Source organism: Helianthus annuus, chromosome 14 (assembly GCF_002127325.2).
Source record: "Helianthus annuus cultivar XRQ/B chromosome 14, HanXRQr2.0-SUNRISE, whole genome shotgun sequence".
Taxonomy (NCBI): Eukaryota; Viridiplantae; Streptophyta; class Magnoliopsida; order Asterales; family Asteraceae; genus Helianthus; species Helianthus annuus.
Genome location: NC_035446.2, coordinates 133,092,330 through 133,106,695, shown reverse-complemented (window position 1 = coordinate 133,106,695; position 14,366 = coordinate 133,092,330).

Below are 14,366 nucleotides of genomic sequence, written 5' to 3'. Positions count from 1 at the left end.
CAATACAAAGAGACATAGTGATTGCTTGTTTCGCCATCCATAATTTTATAAGGAAATGCAATATTTATGATTAGTTATTTATGGACTATGATGAGAACACGATGTTTCATGAAATGCAAAGTGGGGAAAATGATGGCCTGTTAGTTCAAGACATAGAGTGGGGTTCACAAGGTATTGACTATATGACTTCTTTACGTAACCAGATTGCTAATCAGTTGCTTTCAAATGATTCAAATTAAAATTGTATGCAGAGTTGTGTTATTTGTATTTGGATTTCGTATGTTGTGTTATTTTGTATTTGGATTTTCGTATGTTTCCATGGAATTTAAAGGATTGATGTGTAATTTGGATTTTCTATGGCGTTTTGTATTTTTCTTTTACAATTTTTCATCAATCTGTACACTATTCAGAGCTCTTGCCAAACAGATACATTTCATTCAGCACATAATAGTTCAGAGGGGTAAAATAGTCATTCTGCACAGTCATTCAGAGATACAACCAAACAGCTCTTAATGGTTTAGCACTTACTAGTTCAGAGCCTCTTACCCATTCAAACCTCTTACTGGTTCAGCACTTACTGGTTCAGCACTTGCCAAACAGCCCCTTAGAGTAAATTTCGATTTTGGCCCCTGTGGTTATATCACTTTTACCCTTTTAGCCTAAAAAAGAATTTTTTAACATCTGAGCTCCCAACATCTTTTTTTCTAACCCCATAACACTAACCCCATCCGTTAAATGTTAGGGGCCAAAAGGGTTTAAAAAAAAGACGTTATGGGCCAAAAAAATTAGAAAAAAAAGATGGTGGCTCAGATGTTAAAAATTCTTTTTGGGCTAAAAGAGTAAAAGTAATATAACCATAGGGGCCAAAATCGTAGTTTACTCTATTATTTAAATAAATAATATTAAAGATGAGAAGGAGATTAAACTAAATAATAATTATCCATAAGAAATTATACTAAATAATATTTAGTAGGAGGATTATCTATAATTAATTAGAAAAGATTAAATTAAAATAATACTTATCAGTAAAACATTGCCTAACATGATGACAAGTGTCCCTAAAATGGTAAGATAAGTTTGAAAGTGAGGCAAGAAAATCATAAAATAAATATCTACAATGAACGACATGTGTCACACATTAATGTTTTATTATATAGTATAGTATAGATAAAAATTTAGATTGATATAAATAGATTATTTTGTTGTAGCAAAATTTGTTAACGAAATCTCAATAAATTTAACCCGTTATTTAAAACTCTGTAAATGTATAAATGATAAATAATATTAGTTAGAGTAAATTTCGATTTTGGCCCCTGTGGTTATATCACTTTTACCCTTTTAGCCTAAAAAAGAATTTTTTAACATCTGAGCTCCCAACATCTTTTTTTTCTAACCCTATAACACTAACCCCATCCATTAAATGTTAGGGGCCAAAAGGGTTAAAAAAAGACGTTATGGGCCAAAAAAAAATTAGAAAAAAAGACGGTGGCTCAGATGTTAAAAATTCTTTTTGGGCTAAAAGAGTAAAAATGATATAACCACAGGGGCCAAAATCGTAGTTTACTCTGTTAGTTAAATTAATAATATTATAAATGAGAAGGAGATTAAACTAAATAATAATTATCCATAAGAAATTATACTAAATAATATTTAGTAGGAGGATTATCTATAATTAATTAGAAAAGATTAAATTAAAATAATACTTATCTGTAAAATATGGCTTAATATGATGGCAAGGGTCCCCAAAATGGTTTCTTTTATTATATAGTATAGATATAACACCATCCGTAGTGGACGGAGTTTTTACGTTTCCCCCCTAAAAAACGCCTGATGACGTCATGGTGTCCACCCCTAGGGGAGTTTTTTCAAAAAAGAAGTCCCAACGTTTAATTTAAAACGCCAAAATCGCACGAGAATCAAGATTGGACCGTTGCTTTCAACGGTAAAAAAAAACCAATTTTTATTTAATTTAAATCAACTTGTTTATCGATAAAAACCTCACTTTCCACTTTTTTTTATAAACTTCACCCTCCTCTTTTCAATACTATTTTAAATTTTATAAAAGAATTACATCAAGAATCCCTTCCGACCCCCTTCGGTGTTCCGTCTAGACCAGGTAACCAAACTTCATATCACCCAAACACCACCCAACCGCAACCAAACTTCAATTTCCAAGAGATGGACCCGAGTATGTTGCGTACGCACAAATATTAGGCATGGACGGTTCGCAACCGTTCTTTCACGATCCACACGGCTTTGCATCAATGGGCTGTTCGAAACCGTCGCAAGAAGAAACCGAGCCCGACGTAGAAACGGTACCGGAGAAACAACCCGAGCCCGTTGCCGAGGCATCTCAACGTGGTTAACGGTCTCATAAAAAAAGGACCCAAATGCTCTACGCCGGAATCGAACCTACCTAGTTTGGACAAAAGACGAGGAGTACGCGTTAGCATAGGCATGACTCGACATATCGAAGGACCCCGAAGTTGGTAAACGTTATAAAAATATATTTGTTTAATTTTTTTTTAAATAGTTGGTAATCGTTTATTTTTTGTAAGAATATAACATTAATTTTTTGTAGCAAACTATCAAACTTCACCCATTTTTTGGAATAAAATTCGTGAAACTTTTTTGAAGCGAGGGGTAAAGGTGAGCATTGGGACAAAGATTCGATATAATGTCATCAGTTCCAAGAAGTTTTCCAACGCATTAGGGATAAATGGGGTTGCAGACAAAACGATGCGGTTATATTAACAAGAGCGTTGGAGGAGTACAACCAAACGAGAGGCGTTTTCACGTACTTGAATTGTTGGGAGCTTCTACGCGGAAGTCCTAAATTGTATAACGTGCCGAGCATGACGTCTAGTGGTAGACGTAAAGCAAAACGGTCCAAAACATCATCCTTGGTTGATCCGGAGACACCCACTTTTCGATGCTCGAAACGTCAACTTAAACATTAATTTTGACGACAACGAGGATGTGGAGTTGGTCCGACCGCCCGGTAGAAGAAGTGGGAAAAAGGGGGAAAGGTGGAGTCGTTTTCGGCTAATTTCGAAATGAAGCAAGATTTCGAAGAGATGAACCGAAGACTACAAGACATTCGAGACATCGGACATAGGCTTTTAGAGACAATGCAAGAAAGAAATGCCGAAAACAAAAAAATTGTCGCGCTACAAGAATCGAGGCAAATGGAGAAAGACATAGAATTTTTGTCTAAACCGATCGATCACCTCGTTGGAGACGCGTTGATCCTAGCAGAAATGCGTCGGCAACAAATCTGTGACAAATACGAACTTTAGATTTTATGTTTTATTTTTTGCATTTTTTGTTTTATTTTTAATTTTTAGCAATGTAATTTTTTTATTTAATGAAATATTATTAGTTTTAATTTGAAAAAAAATAATTGAGTAATCATTGGTTAGGGCATTATACCACTACACCCATTTTAAACAAATGTCCCATAATGTCGCAACCCCTGTCCCCTAACAACCTGGGAACGGACGGCCGCGGCCAGTTTCGGTATTATCCGTGTTTTTATCATTTTGGCAGCGGAAATTACATCAGGACCGTAGTTAGGAAATATTTTATCAAAGTAAAATACCACACTTTCATAATATTAAACAAGTGGGAAAAATACCAAGTTTTTAAGTACACACATTTTCATAGGGATAAACCCTATTTTATTTAATAAAACATCTCTTTATTTTTAGGTAACTTTATTGCCACTTTTCCAAGCCTTCAGTGTTGTCAAGCTGCCTTCTATTTGGCTTTCAAATTTGTTACCTGAAACGCGTTTAAAAACATTTTGTCAGTGGAAAATACTGGTGAGTGAATCCCAGTTTAATCAAGTTCAGTAAAAACCATTGTACAGTATTGAGGGCGGTCGCGCAATTACATATGTTTCCATCTATTCAATTACCACCCACGGTACTGTCAACCCGACTTGTGGTCATGTTACTCCTCGTAAGGTAATAACAAATTTTGTATACAAAACCCCAACATACCGATGATAATTGTAGAATACAAATACTCAATAACTGTTTAATATATTATTAATTGTGTGAGGTTTTGTAAAAACAATTTGCAAAAAGGGAGATTACTCACTTTGCTGTCTTAGGGTTTCCTTTAAGGATTTCCTGGTGATTATCTATAATTTACACAAATGCACACACGTTAGTATAATAACCCATTATTTACACTAGTAGGGTACCCGCGCGATGCGGCGAGGGCGACACTTTGCAATGCGGCACTCGTTTCCGGTAGTTTTCTTATTAGTATAATAATTATGATAACATTATTGTGGTGGATATATGTCATAAGTGTTACACATATGTAAAGTTTTGTTTTTTTATAAAAATTAATAATCAAAAGACAAAAAATATTGTTTTTTTATAAAAATTAATAATCTAAAGACAAAAAATAAAAGATAAGTTGTTTTAATTGTAAAGTATTTTATTTTATTGGTTAAATTATAAAGTATAATTTTATTCTTTAAAGTTCATAACTTTTATTAAATATCCACATAGTACTCATGCAATACGCTTTAAGTTTAAAATTTTCGCTTTTTATAGAAATAAAAAAATAATATTTGACTCGTAAGTACGTTTTAGAGCTTTAACTTAAATTGTTAAATTTAGGTTTTTTACAGATATAAAATATTTATATTTTTATAAAATTTCAAGAACTGTTTTTATAAAAAAAGTAGGATGTTAAGAGTTTATATCTTTATATCATACTAAGTTCAGATTTTTAGTTTCTAACTAATCTTATCTATATGAGTCTACTTTTAATTTATAATCCCTAAAAATATGCAACACAATCTACCATGTATCTAGTCAGGTTGGTAAATAATTATTTTGAAAGTTGAAACTGACTAATATTATCAATAACAAATAGTTGAACTTATAATTCCTAAAAACTAGCAACATTTTAGTATTTATCTAGTAAAGATTGTAAATTTCCGGAGTATTTTATTTATATTACTTGTTACAAAAAATGTTTATAAAAGAATTATTTTGTTATAAAAACAAAATGTTGTGTTTATAAATAAAGTAAAAAAAAACTATTTTACACAAGTAAAGTTTCGTTTTTAATAAAAAATAATAATCAAATGACAAAAAATAAAAGATAAGTTGTTATAGTTGTAAAATAAGTTTATTTTGTTCGTTAAATGATAATGTTTATAATTTTATTCTTTAAAGTTCATAACTTTTTTTAAATATCCACACGGTATTCATTGAATAAACTTTAAACTTTAAATTTTTGTTTTTATAAAAATAAAAAATAGTAGTTGACTCGAAAATACATTTTACACCTTTAACTTTAATTGTTAAATTTCGTTTATATATATATATATAAAATTATATTTTTATAAAATTTTAAAAACAATTTTTATAAAAGATATGATGTTAAGAGTTTATATCTTTATTAACTTTATATTATAGTAAGTTCATGTTTTTAGTTTAGCTTTAAAGTTTATTACTTTATTATTTTTTAATTAAGAAATACAAATTATTAGATTAATATCCAAGAATAACTGCAATATTTTATAATTTCAGCTTAACTATATCTAACTGCAATATCTATTTATTGCAACTTTAGGATATTAACTTATATAAGTTCAGTTGACTTGTAAATTTAGGATACTAACTTTATTTTGAACTTTATTAATATGGTCAATAACTGCATTATATTAACACCCAAATTAAAGTTCAAATACAAAATAAAATTTATATTAAACTGGATGAAATCTGTTCCGCTTCTGAATTGACACTCGAGGTATTTTTAATCGGGTTTTTCTGGTTTGTGCTTGAATCAGCAGTATTTCTAATTCATCTTCTTTGTCATTGTCATCAGAATCGTCTAAATTAATAACCTCACTTCATTTCCATTAAGAGAGTCTCTTGGATCTCTTCCTTTGAGTCTTAAACTTCTGATCCTTAAAAAGGACAAAAATTGACTACAAAAGTTAAAAAAATTAAATAAACCTTAAAATTACCTCTTCACCAAATTCACGTTGAAGATTAGAATAATATCAACACTTTTATCACCATCATCCTACAATAAAACACACATATAATAACATAACGAACATGTTAATATGAAAGATATACGCAAAATAATACTTAAAAACCAGCAAAAATACCTTAGAAGCTTGTTCGACAAATGGGTTGTTTGAATTGGCATGTTCATCATGCAACTGAATCTGAAAAATCACATAAGTTAACATGCACATAAAAGTAAATAAAAGAAAACTATTATTCACTTCTGCGATATAACAGAACTGACCTTAGAATTTTCAATCTCGCATGCTTGATTTTTCGCAACAATTGAATTCAGAACTGGATCTATTTTTTAACTTTGTGTAGCAATAGATATAGGGTGTCCTGCTATGTATTTATAGTAGTAACTATACAAGTGCATTATGATTTAATTTTAGATTTGTCACCCCTTTATTTAGGAAGTTTGTTGTGGTTAGTTTTAGGTTTTATAAGATATATCTAAGTATAGATATTAGGCAGTTTTAATAAAATAAAATGTAACATATAATATCTTCATTTTATGTTACGTTACTTTTAATTCTTTTTGTTTTTGTTTGCGTAGATGGAGCACATCTTTGTAGATTAGACACATTAGATCACATGTATTAACTACTTGTACATTAAAGCATTATCAACTTGTATCTTTTAATCCGTGCGTCGATATTGAACAAGACAACTCTCGAAACGTCGACAAAAATGTGTAGGTCGTCATGCTATCTTTGGATTTTTTTAAACAGTATAGTTTAAAACCTTAGGGATTTAAGTGTAATAAGTTTATGGGCTAAAAAATAAATAGTATTTAAAAGACCAAACTACCCTCATTTTAGAGGTCTTTCTATAAATAAATGGGGGGAAAGTTCTTATTTTTTGGGTATCTTAAAATACCTCTTCCTCATGCATTATAATATAGTATAGATTAGTAATACCCTCCCCGAGACGGCATTCCAACGACTACGTCAGGCAGAACCACGACAGCCATTACGGAATCCTGGATCAATCGAGCAGCGTATCTAATATGTGACCGGGGTTATGATACTTACAACGAGGCAGAACTTCGTTATTTTAGGGGGTATTATGCCCGGAAATTATCTTTGCTATATAGAAATTGAGAGAGAAAGAAAGATTTTGAACGATTTCGACTGAAACCGCTCGAACCTATTTATAATGCTGATACAACACTTCCTCGCGGCCCGCGACATAGGGGGTAGGGCCTAGCTGCGCTGATTCGCCAGTTGTAGACTTGCCACAATGCTGACACGTGGCACACTAGGGTGTCGCCCTGACCTTAGGCTGTCGCGACCCGTGTAAGCTCGGGCTTACTTCTACGCGGCCCGCGAGTGACACCAGGATTTCGTTTTTATTTAATTTTAATAAAAATAAAGGCGAGGCCCGTTTTTCATATATGGGGTGTATTTTAGGACATATTGGGTCATTTAAAAATATATTAGGGTGTCGAAAATATTTTTGAGGGTTGTTATATCCTCCCCACCTTGTTTTAGAGCTCGTCCTCGAGATCTAATGGAATAGGTGTGGATATTTTCTTTACATTTCTGATTCAAGCTCCCATGTATACTCTGGTCCTCTTTTGGAGTCCCATTTCACTTTGACCAGAACTAATCTCTTGTGCTTGAGGTTCTTGACTTTCCTGTCTTCAATTTGTAGAGGCTTTTCTACAAATTTTAAATGCTCATTTACCTCTATATCCTTAAGAGGCACTACTAGCGATTCATCAGCTAAGCATTTCTTGAGATTAGATACATGAAATACATCATGTATTCATGTTATTTCCTCTGGCAGTTGTAGCTGATAGGCTACAGGTCCTATTCTTCTAATAATTTCAAAAGGTCCAACATATCTGGGGCTTAGCTTTCCCCTTTTGATGAATCTTACTACTCCTTTCCAAGGAGAAACTTTCAATAATACTTTGTCTCCTACCTGAAATTCCAACGGTTTTCGCCTGTTATCAGCATAACTCTTTTGTCGATCACGTGCTGCTTTTAGTCGTTCCTTGACTTGAATGATCTTGTCGGTTGTTTCTTGCACTATTTCTGGTCCAGATAGTTGCTTTTCCCCAATTTCTGTCCACAGACTGGGGTTCGACACTTTCGTCCATAAAGTGCTTCGAAGGGTTCAGCATTGATACTTGTGTGATAACTGTTATTATAAGAAAATTATATCAATGGTAAATGATCGTGCCAATTACCTCCGAAATGGATTACACAAGCTCTAAGCATATCCTCCATTGTCTGAATTGTCCTTTCACTTTGTCCGTCCATTTGAGGATGATAAGCTGTGCTTAGATTCAACTTGGTTCCCATGGCTTTTTGGAAACTTGTCCAAAAATGAGAGGTAAAACGGCTATCTCTGTCAGAGACAATTGATAAAAGAATTCCATGTAATGAAACTATTTCATTTACATACAGTTTAGCTAATTGTTCCATACTGAAAGTTTCCTTCTTTGGTAGGAAATGAGCTGACTTAGTTAGCCTGTCTACAATCACCCAGATTGTATCATTACCTTTCCTTATTTTGGGTAATTTGGTAACAAAATCCATTGTTGTCAATTCCTGTTTCCATACTGGCATCTCTAACTGCTGCAACAATCCCAAGGGTTTCTGATGTTCAGCTTTAACTTGCGAACAGGTTAAACACTTAGAAACATAAGCTGCTACATCCTTTTTCATTCCTATCCACCAAAAATTCTTTCTTAAATCCTGATACATCTTATCACTTCCAGGATGCATCGTATACATAGATTTATGGGCCTCTTCTAGTATACGGTGACGTAGGTTTCCTGATTTGGGTATCCACATTCTTTTCTTATGGAATCTCCAAATTCCATTTGTTCCTTGTTCTAATTCCTTAATCATTCCTTTTAATTTTTCAGTATCATCCTTGATTACTGATTCTTGTGCTTTTCTAATCTGTTCATTTAAATCTACCTGTAGGTTTAATTTAAGAGAACACACTCTTTTTTGGCTTTTCATGATACTTTCGGCTTAAAGCATCAGCCACTACATTTGCCTTTCCTGCATGATACAGGATATTACAATCATAATCACTAAGAATCTCCATCCAGCATCTTTGTCTCATATTCAACTCCTTTTGCCCAAAAACATACCTTAAACTTTTGTGGTCGGTGAAAATAGTAAACTTACTACCGTAAAGGTAATGTCTCCAAATTTTCAAAGCAAAAATTATTGCTCCTAATTCTAGATCATGGGTTGAATAATTCTCTTCATGATTCTTAAGTTGCCTGGATGCATAAGCTATAACCTTTTGACGTTGCATTAACACACATCCATAACCTAACTTAGAAGCGTCACAATAAACTACAAAGTCTTCAGTTCCTTCTGGTAATGCTAGTATGGGTGCATTGGTTAGTCTTTGCTTAAGAATTCTAAAGGCTTCTTCTTGTTTTGGTCCCCATTCAAACTTAACAGATTTACCGGTTAGCTTAGTTATGGGAATGGCTATTCTAGAAAAATCTCGAATAAATCTCCTATAATAACCGGCCAATCCTAAGAAACTTCTAACCTCGGTTGGCAACTCAGGGGTTTTCCATCTAGTAATTGCCTCGATCTTGGTGGGATCCACATGAATTCCTTCATGATTGACTAGATGTCCAAGAAACTGTACCTGTTCTACAAAATTCGCACTTTGAAAACTTAGCATAAAACTTTTCCTTTCTTAATAATCTTAGAAGTGCGTGCAAATATTTTGCATGTTCCTCTTTACTCTTAGAGTAAATGAGAATATCATCTATAAAGACAATTATGAATTTATCCAAATATGGCTTACATATTTGGTTCATCATGTCCATAAATGCAGCTGGGGCATTGGTTTGACCAAATGGCATGACAGTAAATTCATAATGGCCATACCTTGTTCCAAATGCGGTCTTAGGAATGTCCTCTTCCTGTACCTTTAATTGATGATATCCTGACCGTAGATCGATTTTAGAGAAAAATCGAGCTCCTTGCAATTGATTGAACAGATCATCGATTCTTGGTAATGGATACTGGTTCTTAATCGTGACCTTGTTCAATTCACGGTAATCAATGCACATTCGCATCGATCCGTCTTTCATCTTAACGAATAAAATCGGTGCTCCCCATGGCGAGGAACTTGGTTGTATGAATCCTTTTTCCAACAATTCATCTAACTGTTTCTTTAGCTCCTGCATTTCTGCAGGTGCCAAACGGTAAGGTGCTTTGGCAATTGGTGTTGTTCCTGGTAGCAGGTGAATTCTGAACTCAACTTCTCTGTCTGGAGGTAGTCCTGGTAATTCTTCTGGGAATATATCTGAAAACTGAGATACTACTGGAATATCTTTTAGTTCTTTTCCTTTAGTGTTAGTGATTGAGGAAATCAAATACACTAATGATCTTTTTCTTATATAACTTGCTGTTTTCATCACAGAGATGAATTTTGTGGATCTAGACGGCTTATCTCCTTTAATTGTGATCTTTTCACCCTTTGATGAATTTACTTGAATTGACTTTTCATCACATAAAATACTGGCTTTATTGGTTATTAACCAATCCATTCCTAATACAACATCATATCCTGCCAAATTCATCGGGTAAAGGTTTGCAATAAATTTCTGATTTAAAAATTCTATTCTTGCTCCCTGCAAGATTTCGGAAATCTTAATGGTTTCTCCATTTGCTGTTTCTACTAGACATTCTTGTGGGAGTTTAGTTAATGGTTGATTGAGAAATTTGCAAAATGAAGTATTAATAAAATTTTGGTTTGCACCAGAGTCAAATAATACTTTAGCAAAAACATCATTAACTAAAAACGTACCGGCTATCACGTCCGAAATCATCTTGGCTTCATCTGCAGTCAGAACAAATGCTCTAGCATTTTTAGTGTTCTTGTTGCCCATGGCTGGAACTAGTTTCGGGCAGTTTGGCTTGATGTAGCCTTTTTCTCCACAGTTGAAGCACATTCCATTATTAGGTTTCCTCCTGCAATCTTCTTCCTTGTGCCCTCGTATCTTGCAGAAATTGCAATAAGTGGAGCATTTTCCCGAATGCTTATTCTTGCAAGCCTTACAGTAGGGTGCAGAGGTAGAACCTACATTTCTCCCACGGTTGGAATTACCGTAACGGAATTCCTGGGTAAGTTTCTGAGCTAGGTTTCTCCTCTGGTCTTCTTCTCGTGTACGTACTAACTCATCTGTCAAGATCTTTGCTAGTTCTACAACTTCTTCTATAGTTTGATCTAACACCCCATGTTTTCGAATGTCAAAGTCAAAGTCAAAGTCCAAGTCAACTTTGACTTCTTTGACTATAGTTAGTCTATTTTATGTTTTATTTGTATTATGTGGAGTAAGTGTTGTTAATCAGAATAAATCGAAGTAATCGAATGTTTTATCAACTCGAAACGATTTACGACTGTGAATAGTAGGAAGTAACAATGCGATAAAGTTAATCAATCAATAATCAAGCTAATCGAATCATCAACCGAACTCGAGACTCGAACTATGCGAATTTGGTATTATATTACTTGTGTGTGTGCCTTATGTGTTACCTGTGCGTGTTTACTTTATGTTTTGTGTGGTAATCAATCGGATTAATCGAAACTCGAAACTCAAATCGAATGCAATCGAAATCAAATTATGACGAATGGTAACGTAAGGATAGTGTGAAATGTAGATGATTGTATGTTAGATATAGTGATTGGGACTAAAAGTAATTTGAATAGGAAACTCTATCGTACTCGTATCGTCTTCAATCGAAATCGAAATATCAGAAATCGTCGCACCAAACACTCGAACCAGGCTGTTGATCGATCAGGCTGTCAGCCGATCGAACAGCCCAGCCGATCGGACGGACTGTCCGATCGAGCAGGCTGTCCGATCGGGATGCCTGGCCGATCGGCCAGCCCTTTCCTCTTTTGGAGCCTATAAATAGGGCTGTCATTGTCATTCTTTCCACTTTTGGAAACTCTCTGACCGACCAGCTCATGCTCCTCATCTTTTCTCAGATTTCTTCCGATTCCGGTAAGTTTTCATCCTAAATCTTATACTTTCTTGATCAATACACACTCCTACACCTTTCTATCTTTCCAATCTTGATTTCTAACCGTGAAATCATCAAGATCTAAGCATTCTAGGATGATGTCATCATGGTGTTCTTCAAGAACATCATGTTTTGGCCTCAATCCACCATGAATAGCTCGGATCTAACCGATTTCCACATAAACAAGCTAAGATCTCTCACAGATCTGAACATTCGCATGATGTGAGGGATTGAAAGAAGGAATTCCAACTTTCTTTCAACTCTTTTACACTCAATGCCTTCAACCCGGTAGAAACGGAGCTTGAGTCAACTCACCAATCATTCTAGTGGATGAGTGGTTCAAGATTCGGATTCTATCTACGAGGTTCACCGACCTTCGGGATTAAACATCAAACTATCGTTCCGAACAGTTCACCGGCCGGACTTGGGTGATTCCTGTCCGAGCAGGGAAAACCAGTAAGAACGAAAGTTCCATGGTTCAGCTCGTTGTCAAACTACCTCGAAATAACGTCAAATAATCAAAACAGCCAAGTGTTAGACGAACAGGCCGACTAGGTCAGGATGCTGACCGAACGGACAACCCAACCGATCGGACATGTCAGCCGATCGAGAAGGCCAGCCGATCGGCTAGCAAGTGGCCCCACACTTGACAATTTCATGAAGTACAGTATTGAACGAGGTGATGTCCGATCGAACGAGCTGTTTGATAACATTACTCGTCGGATCATGAGATACTATGCTTCAACCCTTAATCGATTTACAACTCGTAGTAATACGAAGTGCCACCCGATCGAACATGCTGTTCGATCAATCAGGTGACATTCAGCTGAGGACTCACTAATGAAGTATCTAATCGATCGGTTAAGCCGGCCGATCGAACAGATCGTTCGATCGATCGACCTGAAAGGTAAGAACACTTCAGTGTTCTCAAATACTACAACGAAGACTTCAAAAGGTCAAACCATCATACACAAACACATCCTATTTAAAGGAAGAAACAATCCACTCGAACAGTCCAGCCGATCGAGCCTACCGGCCGATCGAACAGACTGTCCGAACGGACTGTCCAGTCGACCGAACAACCCGTTCGATCGAACCAACTATCCGATCGACCAGGCTGTTCGACCCACCATCACTTGTTTCCATTTTGCGTGTATTCATCGTTATGCTATCGAACTGTTCAGGCTAACCCTACTCTCAAGCGCTCCTTTCAATCCATCAATCAATCGCTGTGAGTATACTCGATCCCTTTTTGCTTTAGCACTTTTGGGTGTTAGATACGTTACTTATGTCAAAACACAATCGATCACACTACTCAATTATTTGAACGCTAACCGATTCGCATGTATTACGTGACTAAATGAATGCTTGTTGTTATGTTTACACGTGGAATGCTGTTTACCTGCCTTAACGACGTAGTACTATAGTTTGGACTGAGCACCCGTTCACACGGGGGTTGTTAAGGACAATTACTTGCATGGATTACGGTGGTAATCATGTATTGCGAACTGTCTCGGACAGTCAACCCGCAGTCATTGGTATCGATAGATCCATGTCGATAATTAACATGCTTCATTTTCCTCTGTGTACGTGCAGGTTATGCGTAAACTATTTCGAACTCTATATGCTATTATCAAACTTGTATGCTCATCTTTACATTACATGTATTGACTTTATTTTAACGTATGTGGCAGGTGTTTAAGATGTTTGCTTGCTAGGAAAGCGAGGCTAGAATAAAGCTCTAGAGGCCCCCAACAAATAGTTGTCTGTCAGGAACAAGCGTCTAGAGCATAGTTGTCTGTAGATCTTGTCCGACCGGGTGATACGTGGTCGAAAACCGGTGATCGTTTGTGTTTAAGTTGATGTTTTTACATAGATTTTAATCTTGAATAGCCTACTTTTAATGGGATTTGTGTTTTACAGGTCTAAAAGAGTTTAAGGAGCTAATCAGGAGCTAAACGGAGCACCGGGACGCGAAACGGATCAACCGGGGATGTGAAATGAACAAAACCGGGTTAATCACGAAGATTGGATGTGTTTTGTGGAATGTTAATGGATTTAAAATGAATATATTGGAAGATGGCATGATAGAGGGCTGAATTATGAGAACGTGGGCGAAAACGGTGAGTAAAACGGAGCTATAATGAAGAAGTTATGAAGAAAACAGTTTCGGACAAAACCGGCAAAACCAGAGGCCGTCGGGGACGCCCCTATGGCCGTCGGCGACGGGCCTCCGTTTGCTGAGTCGCGAAATCTTGTTTCTTGTTGATCTTTGACGAGTTATAACGTTTTGTTT